Raw genomic sequence first — 14,233 nt, forward strand, 5'->3', positions numbered from 1 at the left:
ATCGAATGTTTAGGAGTTGTTTAGAAGCATCAAAATGCCGAAACAAGCTCAAAATACAAAATGTCTTTACTTGAAAAATATACGAAACCGTTGTTGCTTTTTTGAGAGCAACATTGCCAAATAAAGGGTTAAAAGCGGTACAGAAAATGAGAGCAATGCACGCAACAAAACGATATTAAAATTCACAGTAAAACTATATACCCAGTATTTTTAAGATGAATAACATTCTTATTCGAACTCAGACGTGGTTTATGGATTTTCTAGGTAGTATTATCGTTTAGCTTGCCGACCATCAATCCATTTACTCACCCGTGGCATCCATCTCTTTTGCGGTCTTTCCTTCCGTATATCCTTCCTTCCTTAGAAAATGTAACGCAAAAGGCGAGTAAAATGATTTCCTTTTCGAAAAGGTTCTCGGTATGGCACATACATATATTCCTCGAACAACTCCTTCCCTTCAAAGTAATAAACACGTTATGAATGTCGTCGTTAATTTCGCTATTTCGTAAATAAAAGACCCGAAAGATTCAGAAAGAGATTTATCTCTGCAACCAGTATCCCTCCCCTCCACTAATATGCTAATAAAGTTCGAAGATTTGAATGGAGATTTCTCTGAAAAGCTCTCGGGCATCTTTTAAATAAGCGAACAAAGACTCTGATGACAGATGCGCATCAGGATCATTGCTAAGATTATTATATATATTTCATTCGGAGAGAACCAAGGTTTCATACATATGAACTGCTTTTTTTAAGAGGAAAAATACAAAGAAAACGTGTGCCGAATGGAGGGGGAGAAAAAAAATTATAATATGGAGAAACACAAAAATCATTTTATATGAACTGGCGACGGCAGTGTCCGACGAGAAAATTTCCATTCAATATAAAAATTGAATATTCGAAGCCATCCTCCGGATACGCGCTATTTTGAAAGGATTCAAAAGAATTAAGCGACTTCAAATGAAATTTAATGTACAAAAAAAAGTGAAGAAATGAAATGAGATATTTCGAGAATAACTTTTAAACTTAATTTTGCGTATTGATCAAAAAGGTAAAAGGCCCACGTACAATTTCTTTTTCTCCGCATTCTTTTCAATACACACATCATATTCTTTACGTATTTCCTTATTTCAGAAAAAAATAATTTCTTTAAAAAAAAACTGAATTTATCTTGTTATACCGTATTTTTTAAAGTGTATTTTTCTGATTTTGAAGTAAAGATAAATTATTGTAATTAGCGTTGGAATGAAAAATGCATGGTCTTGTACATGTCTACAATATAAAAAGTTTCTTTTTTCATGTAGGATATAGGGATTTTACTGGTTGAGGGGGATGCAATGAAGCGCTACACGGGTGCTCTTGTTGGCACACAAGGCTTGAGCTATGGAGAAAGACTTGATTTCTTGAATATGTTTGCATTTGAAGAACGCGTGTGTCGGGGGATATGATCGAAGTGTTTAAATTTTTCAATGGGATGGATAGGATGGACCATAGTGGGATAAAGAGAAGCTATTCATACTTAGATAAGGCAACCATAATACTCTTATAGGCAGTGTATTATATATCATTAGTTTTTTTTCCTGATATATGCTCTTATATTGGGTTCTTCCTTTCTTTCCAACCGAGCACAACTCAGGTCTATCGCCATGAGCAATTTACTACCTGGTGAGTTGTGCCGGAAGTGTGTGACCTAACAGTCTGAGCGCGTATCTAGTGTTGTGTATAATCTTTCAGTGCTATGTGTTTCTTTCAGTGCTCTTACTATGTGTTTATTAGCTTATAAAGCTTCATTGAATCAACTGCTGCAGACATATACTGTTGATACTGATGTGAGACTCATCTCAGTTCGCACATGACATTTAACATGCATCCAGATTCAAATTCAGCTAACCAAAACATATACTGAACCTTAGTTGCGACATCCACATGCTAATTGGCAGGTAGAACGCGAGTGCTATGAAAAAAGCAGCTGCCAGCAGAGCACATGCGTGACCTTAGTAGAAAAATTTGGTAAAAAACTTGGAGCAATGTGCTACCTATAGCCTGGATATCCTGTATATTGCATTAAAATCAAATTTCCTACATTTGATCCACGAAATAAATCAATGAAACTTTGCGACACATGAATCCTTGTTAAAATATCGAAAAATGAATGGCACGTAACTGAAGCATCAATCCATTAACAAAATTGTAAAAGTAAAAATATTTTGACGAGTAAAACGGTATTCGTATCAAACTGTTTCGCCCCCGAATATGTTGTGAATTATTTGATTCCCACGTTTTTTATGGTAGATTTTCCCAGTCTTTTTTTCTTATGAAATTATTATATATGAAAATGTTTCTTTTGAATATCAAATAGAAAAGAATTTTTTAATGGATCCATTACGATGGCGAGTGTGGCGGTATAGATACCCTTGTTTGCTAGTGACTGCAATAAACGCAATTCTATCCCGTGCATCAACGCTATCTGGAAAGGTAATGAGAAAGCTTTGCGAGATTAAATGGATTCCAATATTTTTATGTTTCCCGGAAACTAAGAACAGGAGACGTGACTTCCCGGAATGCTTACCACCAAACAAACTTTCATCTTTCCGAATCATTTTTTTCTGGAAGTTTTTTCTTTATTCCGTTCACACAGAAAACAGTAAGAATTCATACAGACCTTTTTTTTGTAGCCTTGTCTCTCTTTATATAGCAAGGTAGAGTCGGATGTTTCGTGGTTTCATGCCTGGAGCATAGCTAACAAGCAGAAAGTGTAATGTTCATTCCGTGACACGTAGAAATTAAATTTAACGCAAGAACTGCTGTATTTCTCTGAGCAAAACCCGACTGGAGTAGGGAAGGGATATTTGGTGGTAATTACATTACTCAAAATATCCTTTTCATAAATCAAAACGGCGTCTGCCAGGTTGCGAGGGCAAAGAGCCAAAGTGTTCCTGATGACTTTCGAGCGCTTTTGCTCATTCATTGCTGCCGCTTCCATCGCCGGAAATTGCAACAAGGTGGGGAAAGCCTAGCGTAAATGAGAACTCGTTAGAAAAAGGAAAAAAGAATTCACAAGAATATGTACAACTGATTGTTATTTTCCGTATTTTTTGAACATTCACGACATGAAAAGAGAAACAGTCTTGACAAAAAAAAAGAAGAGAAAAGAATGTAAAATAAAAGAAATGTCGTACGAGTCAAGAATAGAAGGCGATAAGGAAGCTGAGATGTCTCAATAAAAACTCTTACAAACTACCAGTTTCAAAGAACAAAGCACGCACGAAAACTTGCCATTTTTGGAAACACTACCTGCATCGAATATTGATGAAATCTGCTCCGTTTTAGAGGAAAATAACAATAAAACAACCACTAAAAAATTTAATAGGAAAACGACGATTGCATATCGAAATTGGATCCGAAGTTATAAAATATTAGCATTACATTACACATAAGAGTTGATCAAAGAGAGTTTCTGACGATTGTATTTACTTTCTAACGGATGTGTATTTCTGAGTTTTTATAGTTTCTTGAGTCGGTGCATGTCTTCCTTAAAGAAAGTGGTTCCGAAAAGAAAGCAACCAAACTTTCAGTGTTCTTACGTCAGCATCAGAGGCTAACCTCCGGCCTTTAACCCTCTATGGTCCCGTGTATATTTTGAATATGCATGGCAAATACATGATAAAATAAAAACCCCATTATACCCATTTCTTTTCTCAATTTTTTTTTTGGTATTTTAGAAGTATATGTTTTAGGGTCATTTCAATAGAAAATATAACTAGAAAAGTTCAATAATTTTGAATCTAGAAAGAGTTGATTTCGATGTCATTTTTGGAGAGCTGCTGAAATTTTAAGTGTTCTGAGATTCATAAAAACACACCAAATTGAGGGAATTGGTAATAAAATTCAAGATAAAAACTCAATATGTACGGGAAACTGGCTGTATGAAAAGATATTGATGTTTTTCAGGAAAGGAAAATTAATCGCTGCCCTCACGGGGACTTGAATCCCGGTCTCTCGTATGCTGGACGAGTGCTCTACCTCTAAGCTATGAAAGCGGATAGAATATTCTCTTCTTGGAGCGTATATCATATGCAGAATGGCTCTGTACGATGGACGGCGGCAACATTCCGCTTATGGCTCACAGATAACATCAAGGACACCAGATGGCAACGCATATATAGTAGTACATATACATCGCCATCTATTAGCGGAATGTTAGCATTTCACTAAGGCATTCTCTGCATATAATATACGCTCCAAAGAGGGATTTCTATTCCAATTGCTTTCATAGCTTAGAGGCAGCACACTCGTCTGCCATACGAGATACTGGGGTTCGAGTCCCCACGAGGACAGAGATGAATTTGCCTGTCCTAAATAAACATCAATATCTCTTCATACAGCCAGTTTTCCATATATATTGTATTAACAAGTGGGAGTGGGTTAAGATGCTTTTAGAATGAAAAAAAATGAATAAAACAGAATGATTGGTCAGAAATGTAGGGCGGATGTTCCAATACTTCACAGTGAATTGATTAATGAGATGTTTGGCTGTTTATTGGGACACTTTTGGGAGGCCAAAACGCAACACCTGTACTCAACATTCCTGAATGTTTGTTCTTTATGGCACGACGCCGGTGTTGGAATGTGTTACGGTACTCTTGATTGGTTATAGTCATTGCCCAGTCCCTCATCCGGGGCAATAGCTAAAATTGACAATTGTCGATAGAGCCTGGGCGATGCACGTCATGAAAGGATTGTTTAGAGTGGCTTCGTGTTCAAGGAACTCAGTCGCAAGCAATTCTTGGTCATCAAAGGACCATTACTGGATGGGTTACTTAATAGCAAAAAAAAACACTGTTGGATGAGCTCTCTTTGATAACCACTTCTAACAATAACTCTTTTACATAACTCCTTGGTTATCAAAAGACCACTGCTAAATAAATTTGGTCATCGAAAGACCACTGCTAAATAAATTTGGTCATCGAAAGACCACTGCTAAATAAATTTGGTCATCGAAAGACCACTGCTAAATAAATTTGGTCATCGAAAGACCACTGCTAAATAAATTTGGTCATCGAAAGACCACTGCTAAATAAATTTGGTCATCGAAAGACCACTGCTAAATAAATTTGGTCATCGAAAGACCACTGCTGATGTACCTCGATCGTCAAAGGACCACTGCCGAATGAGTCACTTGCAGTGTTGCCAAAACAGGCAAAAATTTTTCCAACTAGATTCTTCATCAAAAACAACTAAAAATCAGACTGAAAACAACCGGAATTAATTTTAGTAATTATTTAGATGACCACATACGTCCCGTATTTTCACGTAATTTACTAACAGTCTACTAGTACACAGGAATATTTTTGAAAAAGACTACAAAAACAATAAGAAAAACAACTAGATGGGTATTTTCCCCAACTAAGTGGCCGAAAAAAGAGACCAGATCTAGTTATAAAACAACTAAGTTGGCAATACTCTGATTACTTGGCCGGATGACCTAGCTGGAGCTGCGAGATTGAACTGGACGGTGAGCCTACGAGTATTGTTTTTTTTTCTTCAAAGGCTTTTGTCTCCGAACGCGTAATGGCCTCTGATGTAACACGCACGAATTATCACTCCCAATTGTAGAGCACAATATCAAAACTTTTGTAAAATGTACTGTGTATTTCATTTTCTCATTTGGTCGCAGCTGAAATATTTGCAGTGAATTTTTCAGGTAAACGGACCACACTGGGTTTGATTCACGTTCCTTCAGCTCATGGATCTAAATGTTTTTAAGTATTTCATTCATTCTACAAAAGTCAGATAATTCTACTTCAAAATCTGTTTACGTGACATGATTCTATTCCACTACGAAACAACCAAATTGAATTACTTAAACCTACTGTGACTCGATCGATTAGGTTCCATATCTTAAATAGAATGAAAAAATAAAAAGGTAAAACATGCATTTTTATTTTTATAGATATCTTATTCTCAAAAGTTATTAAGCGAATACGACAGAAAGACAGCAATTTATGATAAATCTAAAAATTTATATTTCAGCTTTTTTGCTGTTTATATTATTCTAGACAGTATAAAATGCTATTTGCATTTAAATGAATCTTTTGATAGAAATTTCATTTCTCCTCGAACAAATAATTCTAAATTTTACATGAATATTACGAAAATTTGAACATGGCTCATGCGCTCTCGTTCTTAAAAAAATACATTCTTCTATATAAGATGTTTTTATTCAAGAGAAAAGGGAATTCAACGTTAGAAGTCGCTTTTATTCCTATCTAATGGTCAAAACTTTATTCCTTAATATAAGGTTGAAATTTTTGTGTTTGCTTCGAAAAAAAAAAAACTCATAATAATATGTAATTTAATCTGATATATAATATTTATATAAAACCAAAAATATGCATTCTGATATTGGATAGCAGGATTTTTTTATATATGAATCAAAGTTTTCTATTCTGGATTTATTTCTATTCTAATATTATATGAAAATCTGTTCTTTCCGTTTCCATGCTCTTTTTCTGAGGTTTTGATCAATTGTGTATTTCTGTATATTTCCATGGAAATCCGGTTCAACTTTTGAGAAAGGAAATGATAAGATATGAGACCACCCAAATGCTTAAAATATGTTTTATATATGGTCTCTAGAGAATATGGTTAATATTTTGGGTTTTATTTTCTGGTTCATAAGATGGATAGAAATTGACGTTGGCACAATCAAAATACTTGATAATTTATGTTTTGAATTTTTACCTCAGTTTTTATAATCTACTGAGTATAAATTGAATGTATAATAATATGTACAGGATGTTGTAGGAACAATGGATCACCAAATTCACCAAAAAGCACGAGAAAGATTATTTTTGCGGTGAAATTTGTGTTTCTGGTGAGATTGTTGGAGAAATATCTATTGAAATTCCGTGCAGGAGGGATGTTTTCAACTCAAAAAAATTTCACATTTCTAATGATTTAGAATTTCAGTGTTACATGTAAAGTTCAAACATAGAGCTTTGTACTATAGCCAGCCAGTGTATCTCAGAATAATATAAATAATATCTTAAACAAAAACTGAGTAGAATAAATCATCAAAAATCAACAAGAATTGTCATCTTAGAGGCTGTATTTGCTAAACAATTTGGACTGCACCAAACAAACCTCACGTTAGTAATCGCTGGCAACCAGGAAAAATGCAAAGATGTGCTTTTTTATTATTCAAGAACACCAAACTACGTTCAGCTTGCGTCTTTTGGTATATTTCGAATAACCGCCATAATCCGTTACATATTTTCAACATGACCAACTCTAAAAAGATAAGTAAGTGGAGAATATACAGCAAGGAGTTGCTCAACCTTTTGGAGAGTGCGGGCCACTTCATTGATTTGAAAATGGGTCGCGTGCCACTTAAATTACCTGAAAAAGCGCCGCAGGTCGCTAAAGTGAATTGTTAAAGTGCCACAGGTCACTAAAGTAAATTGTAAAAATGCCACAGGTCACTAAAATGAATTGTAAAAGTGCCATAGGTCACTAAAGTTAATTGTAAATGTGTCGCGTTTCACGTTATCTGCGAATGTGCCGCGGGCAACTTAATTAAAGTGAAAATGCACCGCAGGCCAATCAAGTGGTCTGGAACTGCATTCCAGGTCACTGATGTGATCCGGAACAGCGTCTCAGGTCTCTTAAGTGATCTGTGAATGTGCTGTGTGTCACTTGAGTGATCTGTGGAAGTGCCACGAGTGACTTAAGTGATCTAGGAATGTGCCATGAGCGACTTAAATGATCTAGGAATGTATCACGGGCCACATCAGATGACTCTCAGGGCCACATTTTGAAAAAATATGTATATTTGGAAAAAGCTGTTAAAGAGATAGAGACAAACGACTTAAAGAATTTGAAAGAGAAGATATCAAAGTGTTTTTTTACATACGGTGCTACAAATTTTTTACATGCGCACAACATACACCTTCAATTAAGCGGAAGATATCTAGCCTATATAGCATTTCTTGCTATGTTATTTGCAACATGGGTGTTACAAAGTAAAATTAATGGAAATAAAATAAAACAAACTTTTTCTTTCAAATTCTTTAATCCGTTTGCCTCTATCTTCAACAGCTTTTTTTTTAATGTTTCTTTTTCAAAACAAGTTCAGACTTCTTTACTACTGGAATTTAATGCAATACAGATATGGAAAAATATAAAAAAACCCCACATATTCCATTAAAAAGTTTAGTGGCAACGCCCTCAGCAGATAAATTAATTACTTTTAAAAAAATCAGTTTTTTCAATTCCGTCCACTTTGCTTCCATTCTTTGTAACACATCCACGTCGCAAATAACATTTGCAAGAAATGCTACATAGATTTGACATTCTTCACGTCACTAAAGGTACGCATGTAAAAATTTTGTAGTACCGTAAGTAAAAAGAAAACTTTGAAACTTTCTCTTTCAAAATTTTTTAAGTCGTTTGTCTCCATCTGTGTAACAGCTCTTTCAAATATATTTTTCAAAACAGATCAGGACTTCTGACCAACCCTGTATTTTTAATATAATTTTTGGGGAATATAGAGTTATTGCGCGGCTTATTTTGGTATATTATTTACATTAATTCCTTGAATCATGTTGAAATATTATACAGGGTAAAAACTGCTCATCCGAATACAGCCCAAATTTTTAGGATATCTTAAGGAGTCCATGGGAGAGAGATTTATGAGATAAAAAAAAATAGTTCAAGTTTCGACCACCAGGTGATAAAGTGGAGCTTTTTCATTGAATTTTCCTTTTTTCCCATGGACCATAGCGTATCTCGAAAATAGCGTATATACGAAGCTTCAATGGAATACGTCCTCCAGAACGGACGCTACATAGGTTAGAGTAGTGTCGGTATACTGAAACTACTCAGACCTACGTAGCTCCTGTTCTGGTAGACGTATACCATTGAAACTTGGTATAAACGCTTTACGGACCATGCGAAAATGGGAAATGCAATAAAAAGTGACACTTTTTCACCCGATGGTCGAAACTTGAACTATTTTCTATTTCATAAATCTCTCTCCCATGGTCTCCTTAAGATATCCTAAAAATTTTGCTGTATTCGGATGAGCAGTTTTTGAGAAAAACTAGTTAGAGTACATGGGAACTTCGATTATAATCACCCTGTATATAAATAAATATTGAAAAATATATATTCTATTAATGTGCAGTAGAGACGATTTCAAATATCTTGGGCCGAGCAATTGGAGGTGTGTGTGTAGAAATAAAAGTGACTATTAATTTTAAAACACGTTTCATCAATAATATAGAGAAAGAGAGATAGGGTTTATATATAAACAATCCAATTTATTTGAAAATAAACAAAAATCCAATTTAATGGTGATGTACGTACAAAAAGAAACATTTGTTAAGATGTAACAACAATTTGAATTTGAATCGCAATACTATTCATGCTTTAATTAATGCTCCTCTATTTAATTTGGATTAAGACACAATCGCGCGCTGGCGGATGAAGTTGAGCATCAAGTTTACTATCCATGGCATCGCGTTAACCCTACTTTGGCGATTGCGGTTGTTTATCCCCCGCGGATGCAGCAAAGAGTTCTAACCACTGGAAACGGCAGTAATCCTGCTTGAAGGATTAGTATTGCCAAGCCACCAGGAAATTTGTCTTGATGTGCCTTCTGCTTTAGAAAGGCCACATTCAGAAACAAGGATTTCGTATAACAAGAAATAACGGCTCACTGGGTTTATATATCTATAAATAGACAAGACCGTCAATATATTATCGTTAGGAATTGATGGGAAATATATGGCCAAACGCGAGAAGATAACAACAGAAAAGAAAATCCAATTAAATTGTCAACTTTTTCCTTTACAAAAGAAGTAGAGATAATTTATTAGAAATCGTGTATTTGATTGATTTTTTGACATTTTTTATTTCGAATTTGACACATGAAAATATATGAAAGTCAAGGACTCTCGAATTTTCAACGTTTTATAACATACAGGGTGATTCTTAAAACTTTAAGAGTTGATATAAGACACCTAAACAAGCATTTTTGATCATAGAATGTGCGGTCGAATCGCAATAGTAAAAGTGGTAGAGGGTGATTTTAGAGAGTGCTTGTGTGCTCAATAGAACTTCAGCAAAAACAATTATAATATTTTTCCGACGGATTTGCTGCAATATGTATTATCAACCATTAAAGGGTTATATGCACCTTCGATTATTGGATTGGAGTTTTTTTATTGGGTTGAGGATCAGGGGTATGCTGCGTTAAACAATGATGAAGAGGCACAATCACTTGTGTTAGAATTTGCGTTAGCCAGGTTGCACTATAAGAAGGCCTACCACATTGTAATACCCTGCATCCCCGAATGACTGATTGCAGCAAATCTGTCAGAAAAATATGATACTGTATTTGCTTTTGGTGAAGTGCTGTCGTGCACTCTCTAAAAACACCCTCTACTACCTTTGCTATTGCGATTCGACCACACATTCTATGACCAAAAATGCTTGTTTAGGCTTCTTATACCATCTCTGAAAGTTTGTCCCATGAATTTAAAATTACGCTGTAGAGTTATTAGACAGGAAACTCATTTACTGTGAAATCCGGTTACAACGACACCCAAGACTCCGTAGAATTTTGTCGTTACAATCAAATTTAAGGCTTATAAGATATTAATATGGAATACATGCTATCATGATCAACTTACCGTATGTACTCGTGTATAAGCCGAGTTTTTTTGTGGAAAAGTTCGTTCCTCAAGTAGGGGGGTCGGCTTATACTCGGGTCAGTTTTTGATGAGAAAATATTGACCCCCCGCAATCAGTAGTCATTTTTGTAGCAGTGTTCGAGAAACCGGCATTATTGGTATGGGATATGTTCAAACCCCACAGAACGGATAATGTCAAAGCCGAGGCAAAGAAATCGAAAACATCATTGGCTTTGATACCAGGTGGGCTAACGTCGATTGTACAGCCTTCAGATGTGAGCATCGACAAGCCTTTCAAAGACTATTTGAGGAATTTGTAGATCGAATGGATGGGTTCCGATGATAATGAAACTACAAAAAGTGGTGCCTTGAAGAAACCTGACATTGGCCTAGTGTGCCAATGGGTGCATGAGTCGTGGAATTCTGATCCTTCAAAAAGTGATGCATCAGCAATGCGATGGACGGAACTGAAGATGATATCCTCTTTGAAAGTGACAATGGCGATGACAGCCGAGATGAGGATAAAAACGAAGATGCCGCACCCCCTACGATGATCTGATGGATTACGATGAGCTCGGAGACTCAGAAGAAACGGATTAAAAGATTGAATCATTTTCTATTTTAAATTTCCGCCAGCTATTCTCATTTTGCATGAAAATATAAGAATTTTTTTCTCTAAAATGCACGAATTTTTTTCGGGTCGGCTTATACACGGGTTTTCAATTTATTGCGATTTTGGTGGTCCTGAAGTGGGGTGGATCGGATACGAATGCATACGGTATTTCATTCTAATGCAGTATAAATAATGAATAAATAAATAGAGCTTGTACCACCATCGGGAGAGAGATAGTCATATCATATTTTAACACACCATAAAATATGAATTCATGATAGAACGACAAGCAAGCGTATTTTTTGACGCTGTATATTAATTGAAATAAGCTTTTGATTCAATTCCAGAAATCCCTTCAAGCATGAAGCGTAAAGCGATGGGTAAAAGTATACGAACTTAGAGAGACATGATAATTAAAATCCCTGCAGAGACACTTATATGGATAATAAAAAACAAAAAAAAATATCAATAGGAATCTACAGTTACTAAAAACTGCCATTGGGGGTACGTAAAATTGATAGAAAAAAAAACAACGATCGACAATCATACAATAAATCTTGTTTTTTTGTTTTTACTGTGATAGCTACCAATGGAAAAACCAGAGAAAATTTTCATGAAATTGTCGAGCTCAAATTCTTAGCCTCTCTTGGAAAAAAACTTAGCCAAAGTAGTATTATGATAGCGAGGTCATTATAACCAAATCTGACAGTTTTAGTTTCCTATAACATACTATTCACTTAAGTATTGCTGATGAACTATCGCGTACTTAATTCACTTTGCAGCCGACCCCTTGATTTTTTTTTTAAACAACCCCACAGGTGCAGAACGTATACATACGAAATAACTTGTATCCATTAAATTGATAAAGAAGCCAAAGGAATCAATTTACGTAGCGGATCTGGATTCTATTCCTCGCTTGTAAAATGCAATTTCTCTCTCTCTCTCTCTCTCTGTATACTACACTGTATTCACACTGACAGAGAGGGAAGTCATTTCAGTTTTCAAGGAATTAATTAGCTTCTGGGTCTCTCTCCAGAATACAATCGAGAAATTCGACCGAACAAAGAGCAATTAGAACCGTATTTACGAGACAAAAAAACACGAAACCGAAAAGCAGAGACAATTCAAGGGAAAAATCAAACAGGGAGAGTGTGTGACTTTATCAACACCTGAAGAACTTGTTAGAAAATTCCAAATTTACCGCTTCTCAAATTATCTTCAAAGAAACATCTAACTCTCGGAAATAAAAAGTTAAGAATTTTTTTGCGTAAAATGAAACTAATTGCCAATTAACTGTGACTTTTGAGCCCAAGAGTGATTTGAGATAATTTCCTTTCGCTAACGTTTTGAACGGCCTAATGAGTGCCCTTTCTTCTGGACATTATAGTATTATATCTTCAACGTCACTAAGATTCGCTTTTTGCCTTTTTGATAACCATTAAAACGATTGCGAGTCCTTAATCTAACATTTTATTTATTTTATTTTTTTGACTGTCAACAACGAGTTGTCAAATTGACAAAAAATTTGGAGAGACTACATAGAGATATACATACATTAAAAAAACTCGTCTGAAAAACAAACTAAATTAAAATAGAAAATTTTCTTGAGGAAAACTGTAAAAAAAGCAAACACTCGTCATTAAGAGAGAGAAAAGTCTCCAAAAAAAAAATTAGAGAGATTCAAGAAAAGAATGAAAAAAAAATCAACAAAGCTCTCTCTATCTGAGTGAAGTTTATCAGGATAGAATTTCTACATACATGACCGATGCGCCATAGTAATTTGACACTGATTGCGTTATGATAGCTTTTTTCCGACTTCACGAGCAAATTACCACGAGAATTAGATTTTTCTAAAGAGTTATTCTTTGCCTAATCATTACTGCTAGTTACTTAATTCCTCTTAATTAGTTGATGCTCGGCACCAGACAGATAAGGAGTGAAGAACTTCGTTACGGCGCAGAATATCATCAACTAAATGATGAAAAGCCCTCGCCCCCCGGTTCATCCTACACCAAAAAGACGGAAAATAAAAGGGATGATTAAAAAGAAAAAAAAAACTTAATTAAGAGTAAGAGCGGTTGAAAATGAATTTAATGCTACTTAATGAGATTCAATTCGTGAGAGGGCATCGGATCCATTATTTCCTGCATTAGAACTAATTATCCTTTCCAAGTATCCAACTTTTTTACCTACTCTGTTACGCATACAAAACATTTGTGCTAAAAGGAGCTTGGGGGACATTTTCCAACATGCTCAACAGCTGCCGAACATTTCCACTGGGACATTGCTCTTCTCTTAACAACACAGATACTTCTTTCAAAAAAAAAAACAAAAAAACAAAGAGAGAGAATAATGTCATAGGGAAAGATTTTTACTTAAAAAAAGAATAGATGCTTCGGTGTTTTCAATGTGAAATTAGTAACATTATTCTTTCAAACATTAATTTGGTATTAGAGATGAATTCGTGCTAACTAATGATTGTTCATTTACATATTCCAAAGACGTTCGATTCTGAGTCAATAAGGAATTTAAAAAATATGATTGCAGAAAGGAATTTAAAAATATCCAAAATGTAATAAATAGTAGGTATTCTTTAAGGATTGTGAGTGTAAAAGGTTAAGCAGAGCTTCAGAGATTCCGCTTAGTTTCAGAAAATGCTAAACGGATTTTGGCGTCTGTTATTCGCTATTATAATCCATTTGGGAATTAATTAGTTTCTCTCATTTATATAAACCTAATAAAAGTTCCCAAAGATGAGACATCGCTTGGTTATGATTATGTCTTGAAATTTGAATCAGCAAAAGTATTTTTCAATCCTTTCATGTAATTAGTGAACTGACAATACTATGCCTTCAAGACATGGCTAAAAGGTGGTTATACATAGGGTGGCCATATTTCTAAAATAACGCAATATCTATCGGTTAAC

At 35.0% G+C, this 14,233-nt stretch overlaps 1 protein-coding gene and 1 non-coding gene across 4 annotated transcripts in view; both read right to left on the reverse strand.

The window, feature by feature from the left end:
* The window catches only part of LOC149065661 (putative receptor-type tyrosine-protein phosphatase mosPTP-1), a 568,681-nt gene that overhangs the window by 285,495 nt on the left and 268,953 nt on the right, over positions 1-14,233 (reverse strand). The gene's annotated exons all lie outside the window — the stretch shown is intronic.
* TRNAA-AGC (transfer RNA alanine (anticodon AGC)) lies at positions 3,967-4,037 on the reverse strand. Its single transcript has one exon. It is a non-coding gene; the product is annotated as a tRNA-Ala (tRNA).

This window comes from Pholcus phalangioides, unplaced genomic scaffold, assembly GCF_987345545.1.
Source record: "Pholcus phalangioides strain wild (caught in Gottingen) unplaced genomic scaffold, Ppha-v1.0 ptg000039l_1, whole genome shotgun sequence".
Lineage (NCBI taxonomy): Eukaryota > Metazoa > Arthropoda > Arachnida > Araneae > Pholcidae > Pholcus > Pholcus phalangioides.